The sequence below is a fragment of the Tachyglossus aculeatus genome (genome assembly GCF_015852505.1).
Source record: "Tachyglossus aculeatus isolate mTacAcu1 chromosome 12 unlocalized genomic scaffold, mTacAcu1.pri SUPER_6_unloc_2, whole genome shotgun sequence".
NCBI classification, from domain to species: Eukaryota; Metazoa; Chordata; class Mammalia; order Monotremata; family Tachyglossidae; genus Tachyglossus; species Tachyglossus aculeatus.
Window position 1 is genome coordinate 8,705,381 of NW_024044829.1, and position 8,035 is coordinate 8,713,415.

An 8,035-nucleotide genomic window follows, 5' to 3' on the forward strand; every position below is an offset into this window, starting at 1 on the left:
GACACGATTATCTTGAATCTATTCTAGATCTTAGAACAGTGACAGGCACTTAACAAATGCCATATTTTTTCCCACTAATCACCACTGCTTCTCAGTAGTTGTACACTAACCTGTCTTGTAATTTTATTGTAATAATTGTGATATTTGTTAAACACTTACTAGGTGCCAGTCACTGTACTAAGAAATGGGGTAAAAAATGCCAGCTAATTTTGTTGAACATCCCTGTCCTAAGTGTGGCTCACAGTCTTAATCCCCATTTTCCTTCTAGACTGTGAGCCCACTGTTGGGTAGGGACTGTCTCTATATGTTGCCAACTTGTACTTCCCAAGCGCTTTGTACAGTATTCTGCACACAGTAAGTGCTCAATAAATATGATTAAATGAATGAATGAATTTTACAGATCAGGTAACTGAGGCACAGGGAGATAAAGTGACTTGTTGAAGGTCACACAATGGATAAGTGGAGGAGTGGGATTAGAACCCAGGTCCTTCTGATACCCAGGCTTGTGCTCTGTTCACTAGGCCATGCTACTTCTCTTATGCATCACTTGGCCAATGCAGTACAAGTTTCTTCCAACACCAGATTGTGTTCTATTGAAATAGATGAGTGTTGTAAAACACATTCATTAATTTCCTAACGGTGTTCATCCAAAATGCTTAGTGTAAGTATACGTTTTGGAAGAACTGAGTATGACACTTTATTCTATTGTGCAATCATTATACTTACTTTATTTGAGCCAAAGCAGTGCAAGTATACCACCTAGTCACAAGTCAGGAAATGCAAGCTCAGTGCCTTCCTAATGTCATTATCATAGCACAGTGGATAGAGCACAGGCCTGAGAGTCAGAAGGTCATGCGTTCTAATCCCCACTCCACCACTTGTCTGCTGGGTGACCTTAGGCAAGTCACTTCACTTCTCTGTGCCTCAGTTCCCTCATCTTTAAAAGGGGGAACGAGACTGTGAGCCCCACTTGGAACCAGGGACTATGTCCAACACGATTAGCTTTAATCCATTCCAGTGTCTGATGCATAGTAACTGCTTAATAAATACCACAATTATTTTTATTAATATAATAATTGTCATTATTATTATTATTATATTTGTTTAGCACGGTTCCAAGTTCTGGGGTAGATTCAAGTCAATCAGGTTGGAAACAGTTCCTGTCACACTTAGGGCTCACGGTCTAAATTGGAGGGGCAAAGATTTAATCCCCATTTTAATCTCCATTTTACAGTTGAGGAAATTGAGACACAGATAAGTTCAGTGACTTGCCCAACGTCACATGGCTGGAAATTGGTAGAACCAGAATTAGAACCGAGGACCTTTGGCTCCTGGGCCCGGGCTCTTTCCACTATGCCATACTGCATGGGCAAGGAGAAGGTTCACTTGTAATTTTATTTATTCATATTAATGCCTGTCTCATTCTTTAGATTGACAGTTCATTGTGGGCAGGAAATGTGACTGTACAAGTGCTTAGTATCTGGGCTGTACCTGGGCTTGGTATCTGGGCTTGCAGCAATATCTTCAGATAAGCTCTCCTCCCTCCTCTCAAGTGCTACTCCATCCACCTGTGCTTCGGACCCCATTCCCTCTCATTTTATGAAAGCACTCGCCCCCTTCTCTCCTCCCCTCCTTAACTTCCATCTTCAACTGCTCACTCTCCACTGGTTCCTTCCCCTCTGCCTTCAAACATGCCCAAGTCTCCCCCATCCTAAAAAATCCCTCTTGACCCCACCTCCTCTTCTAGTTATCTCCCTATCTCTCTCCTACCCTTCCTTTCCAAATTCCTAGAACGAGTTGTCTACACTCGCTGCCTCGAATTCCTCAATGCCAACTCTCTCCTTGACCCCTCCACTCTGGCTTCTATCCCCTACACTCCACCTAAACTGCCCTCTCAAAGGTCACCAATGACCTCTTTCTTATCAAATCCAATGGCTCCTCGATGTTTCAGCTGCCTTCGACGCTATGGATCATCCCCTTCTCCTCAACATGCTATCCAACTTTGGCTTCACATACTCTGTCCTCTCCTGGTTCTCCTCTTAACTCTCCAGCCATTCATTCTCAGTCTCCTTTGCGGGCACCTCCTCCCCTCCTATCCCCTTACTGTAGGGGTTCCTCAAGGGTCAGTTCTTGATCCCCTTCTGTTCTCTAACTACACTCACTCCCTTGGTGAACTCATTCATTCGCACGGCTTCAACTATCATCTCTACGCTGATTACACCCAAATCTACATCTTTACCCCTGCTCTCTCTCCCTTCCTCCAGGCTCATATCTCATCCTGACTTTAGGACATCTCCATTTGGATGTCTGCCCGCCATCTGAAACTCAACATGTCCAAGACTGAAATCCTTATCTTCCCTCCCAAACACTGTTCTCTTCCTGATTTTCCAGTCACTGTAGACAGCACTACCATCCTTCCTGTCTTGCAAGACCGCAACCTTGGTGTCATCCTCGAATTGGCTCTCTCATTCGCCCCACACATCCAATCCAGCACCAAATCTGCCGGTCTCACCTCCACAACATCGCCAAGATCTGCCCTTTCCTCTCCATCCAAACCACTACCTTGCTGGTTCAATCTCTCATCCTATCCCTACTGGATTACTGCATCAGCCTCCTCTCTGATCTACCATTCTCTTGTCTCTCCCCACTTCAGTCTATACTTCAGTCTGCTGCCCAGATTATCTTTGTACATAAACGCTCTGGTCATGTCACTCCCTTCCTCAAAAATCTCCAGTGGTTGTCTGTTAACCTAAGAATCAAGCAAAAACTCCTCACTCTCACCTTCAAGGCTCTCCATCACCTCACCCCCTCCTACCTCACCTCCCTTCTCTCCGTCTACAGCCCAGCCTTCATCCTCTGCTCCTCTTCCGCTAACCTCCTCACTGTGCCTCTTTCTCACCTGTCTCACCATCGACCCCCAGTCCACATCCTTCCGCTGGCCTGGAATGCCCTCCCTCCACACATTCACCAAGCTAGCTCTCTTCCTCCCTTCAAAACACTACTGAGAGCTCATCTCCTCCAGGAGGCCTTCACAGACTGAGCCCCCTTTTTCCTCTCCTCCTCCCCATCTGCCCTACCTCCTTCCCCTCCCCACAACACTTGTATATATTTGTACAGATTTATTATTCTATATATTTTACTTGGACATATTTACTACTCTATTTATTTTGTTAATGATGTGCACATAGCTATAATTTTATTTGTTCTGGCTGTTTTGACACCTTCTATATGTTTTGTTTTGTTGTCTGTCTCCCCCTTCTAGACTGTAAGCTCGTTGTTGGGTAGGGACTGTCTATATATGTTGTCGACTTGTACTTCCCAAGTACTTAGTACAGTGCTCTGCACACAGTAAGTGCTCAATAAATATGATTGAATGAATGAATGAATGAATGGTACAATGCTCTGCACACAGTAAATGCACAATAAATATAATCTAATGACTAACTGACTTGCACTAGCACAGACTGCAGGCTGAGGCTTAGTGTGTGACGAGGGCAGGTAAGTACAAGGAGAGATTTCAAGCTGAGTCTTAGAGCCAGTCATCTGGAGATTTGCATTATACAGAAGGAAATAGCCGTTGATGATTTTTGAAGTGGAGAGAGTTGTTAGTGGAACGACATTTTAGAAGTTGATGCGGGCTACGGAGTGAATTTTAACCTGAAGTGGAAAGAATTTGGAAGAAGGGAAGTCATTGAAGAGGCTGATACAGTAATCTAACCAGAGATGACAAGATCTTGAGCCAGGGTGGTGGTTATTTGGGTGGAAAGCATAGGTTGAATCTGAGCTGTATCAAGTAGAATGTCCTGGTGAGATTTAGTCTGTAGAGATTAAATATTTAGTATTACATTGATTCTACGATAATGTGGATTATGGTGTGAAGTGTGCTAATAATTTCTCTAAGTGGGTTATAGGAGAACGAAATTCCTGACATCCCATTGGCTGAACAAATCTGACCTTTCACTGGGCAGCCTGGAAAATGTCCTAAACTCAGCAAGGTCCTAACAGCTATTATAAAACTGAGCCCAGGATGTCTTGATGGATATTTTAATGCCACTCTTCTGTGTCATACATAATTTATCCCTACTAATCAAATATTTGTCTTTATTCATAATTTATTATCAGCTCTTAATGGAACTGCAATGAGTATATTTAAAACCAATAAGTTACACATATATTCTTACTTCCTTGACTTACATTTTATATATTCAATTATTCCTGCTGTATCTAATGAGCAAAAGAGGATGATGGAAGTGGGCTTACATTCCAGTAGAAGATATCTGTAAAGAATGTTTATGTTCCTTATATTTGGGGTGACATCTCAATAGTAAAGGGTGTTGTCTATTAGATTTGATGGGGCATGGATAAATCTTGGCTTGTTGGAAACATTTAAATAAAAGAAAGGCAATTTGGGGAAAGGTATTGGAGTAAACATTCAGTAACCTGGTTGCATAAGACCATAATTCTGGCAACAGTTGATGTTATTGTTGCTATATTCCCTTGCATTAACTTTTTTCAATTACTGCTGAGACAATCTCTTGAGTATATTCTGATACTCAAGAGATTAAGTCTCAGCAGTAACTGAGGATAATTAATATAATGAAATCACAAGGCTCTTTGTAGTAGTGAAAACACCAGCTACTCTTTTTTGTCTTGGAGGTAAAGGTGTTTATTGCAATGTAATCATAAACATTTTTCCACGTACTGAAGACTAGAGAAGGTAATCATCTTACATCAAGCGTACTATTCGAACTAGGCCCTCATTTCTTCTTCTTCCACTCCCTTCTACATCACCCTTGCACTAGGATTTTCATCCTATACTAACCCCATCAGTCCCAAAGCACTTATTATCCATAATTTATTTATTTATATTACTGTATTAATGGACCCCTCACTCAGGGTCGCACACAGAGAATTTCCAGTACTCTACCAGTCTCGACTATAGGAGAGAGAGAGTCAAGCAGAAGCATGCCCATTCCATTCCTAGCTTGGGCAGGGGCTAGAAAGTGGAAGGCCATCAGCTGCAAGTCAAATCTAAATTGTTCTGGGCAGCAGCAGCATGGGAGATAGGCGAGAGCAGAGATTCAAGTTGACTGTGTGGAAGGACGCAATGGCAAATCACGTCTATATTTTTACCAAGAACACTCTGTGGATCCACTATCAGAACGATTCCAGATGGAGGTGGGGCAGTTTGGAAAAGATGTGTCCATGGTGTCGCTATGGGTCAGAGACGACTCGATGGCATGACAGCGCAAGATTAATGGGCCATATCTAATGCCTCACCATGTATTTTTTCTTATTGCTTAATTCAGGGCTTTGCAAATAGGAGGTGCTTAATAAATAATACTATTGAGTAACTTCAAAAACTTAGAAAGATGAAGAGGGGAGGAGAGGGGAAATATCGATCAGGATGGTGGGCATAAGAGAGTGAAGAATAATAAAAATAATAAGGAGAGGAAGGGATGGATCTAGAAAACTGCAGAGGAAAAAACAACAGGATTTAAAGATGAACTGTATGTGAGAGGTACAAATCAGAAGAGTCATAAATGACATTGTGGGCAGGGAGAATGACAGGAAAATGAAGGTATGAAAATGAATCCCACAATCCCCAAATATGAATTATTTTGTAGCTCCTTACCCACGCTCTTGATTATAGCCAATAAAGGAGAATTCCACAGAGTACTGCAGAGAACTCTCCAACCAACTGACACACATACACGCAGACACACATATATACAGGACAGACTTCTGACTCTAAGAGACATTCCTAGTCAGGGTACATCATCATGGGGATGATAGTTGCTATTGAGATGGGGTGACCTCTCAAAGCTCTGGAGATTTTTATCATCATGGATTTTCTTTTCAGAACTTTTGAAGAATTATAACTTCAAGATGTGAATTAGTGATATATCTCTAGAGGTGTCAGTTCCAGGCGATGTTGCATATCTTTCACTTTATTACTTTCTCCTTATCTTTAATTTATATTAATGTCTGTCTCTCCCACTGGATTATAAGCTCCTTGAGGGCAGGGATCATGTCTACTAACTCTAGTGTCCGTTCAAAAATTCCGTGTAGTGCTCTGCACATAGAAAGAGCTTGTGGTAAGATGCCCCCCATGTCAACTGGGGTCACCGACCAGAGGGAGGCTCTGGGTTCTTTAGATTGGGCAACGATGAGCCAAAGACCAGACATCGAGCCAGAGTGATCAGTTCTGCCTCTTTATTGGGTGTACTCACATAGCTGTAGCACAGCAAGAAAGCTAAGGAGGGGTTCTGAGTACTAATCAGCAGGGCAGGCTCTACAAGGCTCAGTCTAAACGCCTACAACTAAAAATAGCAGCAATGCCTCACATACGAAGGTCCCTTGAACTTGTTAGCCCTCCCCATATTCCCAGGTTGTCTATCTGATTGAGACAGTTCCCGTTTCGCAACCTTGTACTGTAGCAGTTCTGTGTCCTTGCTGTGGGTTGCTCAGGCGGAGGGAGGGGGAGAATTCACAGATAGGGCACTCTACCCACACTCCACCCCTGCCCCCTCCATATGCCCAGAGCAACCAGGAGCTGGGGACCCCAATAGTCAGGGGGGCCTACACTGTGGGTTGCTCAGGTGGAGGGAGGGTGTGAATTCACAGATAGGGCACTCTTCCAACACTCCACCCCTTTGCCCCCTCTATATGCCTAGAGCAACGTGGAGCTGGGGACCACGATAGTTCTGGTGGAGGGCCTGTGCAATTAACAGCATCCTAGCTCCAAAGCTGCACAGATCATGATGCACCCTAGCACGACCCACTGGGAACAATGTCCCCTTCCAACACTCCCACACCCACACACCATGAGAACCACCCACAGTCTGTCACCATCCTTTGGTTCAGTGTTCGTATCTACAGTCCAGCTTTGGTTAGGCAGAGCATGGTGTGGTTCCAGTCTTGCTGTGAGTCCACCAGAGCATGTCGTATCACTTTTGGGCCGTCTCCACTTGCTCCGGCCATGCTACCACTAGGCCCGTTGGCATGTCCCAGAGAAGGGTGTGGTGTTTATGTCGCTCCCATCTGGGGAGGTTTATACAATTTCCAATGTGCAACCCTACTAAAGACATATTACTACAAACAAGCATTAAATTAGCACAGGCTGCACTAACACTGTAATTAAAATTGTTATATGTTCTCTGCACATCCAACAGAATTTCTCATTACCCAAATACCAATAGTCTCCCTTTTCCACCCGAGTAATGGAAATTGGCCAACTGTCCTGTATGCTCTCATGTCCCCTGGAGTCCCATGGGCAGAACCAATCCCTCTTTACATGGGTACACCCAGAAGGGGAGAAGGGCTTCCATTGATTCCTGGACCCATTCCACCATCCCCACCTCTCTCCCAGGGGGACCAACCCCTTGCCATCCTGCACTATCCCTAATCCCACTAGGGTGGTGGCTCACAGGGGCAGTTTGCCCACCGGGTGACATACCCTCACTTTACAGTAATGGGTGGTACACCTGCCACATAGTACCTGAATGGCCGGCCATGTGACAGAGGCTTTATACAGGTGAGCAAGGCTGGGGGGGGGCACTGTGCTAGGCTTACTTCTTCTGTTAGGGTGGTGAGATATAATAGCAGCCCTAACTGAGTCTGAATGCAGGCATCATCATCATCATCATCATCAATCGTATTTATTGAGCGCTTACTATGTGCAGAGCACTGTACTAAGCGCTTGGGAAGTACAAATTGGCAACATATAGAGACAGTCCCTACCCAACAGTGGGCTCACAGTCTAACAGGGGGAGACAGAGAACAAAACCAAACATACTAACAAAATAAAATAAATAGAATAGATTTGTACAAATAAAATAAATAAATAAATAGAGTAAAAAATATGTACAAACATATATACATATATACAGGTGCTGTGGGGAAGGGAAGGAGGTAAGATGGGGGGATGGAGAGGGGGACGAGGGGGAGAGGAAGGAAGGGGCTCAGTCTGGGAAGGCCTCCTGGAGGAGGTGAGCTCTCAGCAGGGCCTTGAAGGGAGGAAGAGAGCTAGCTT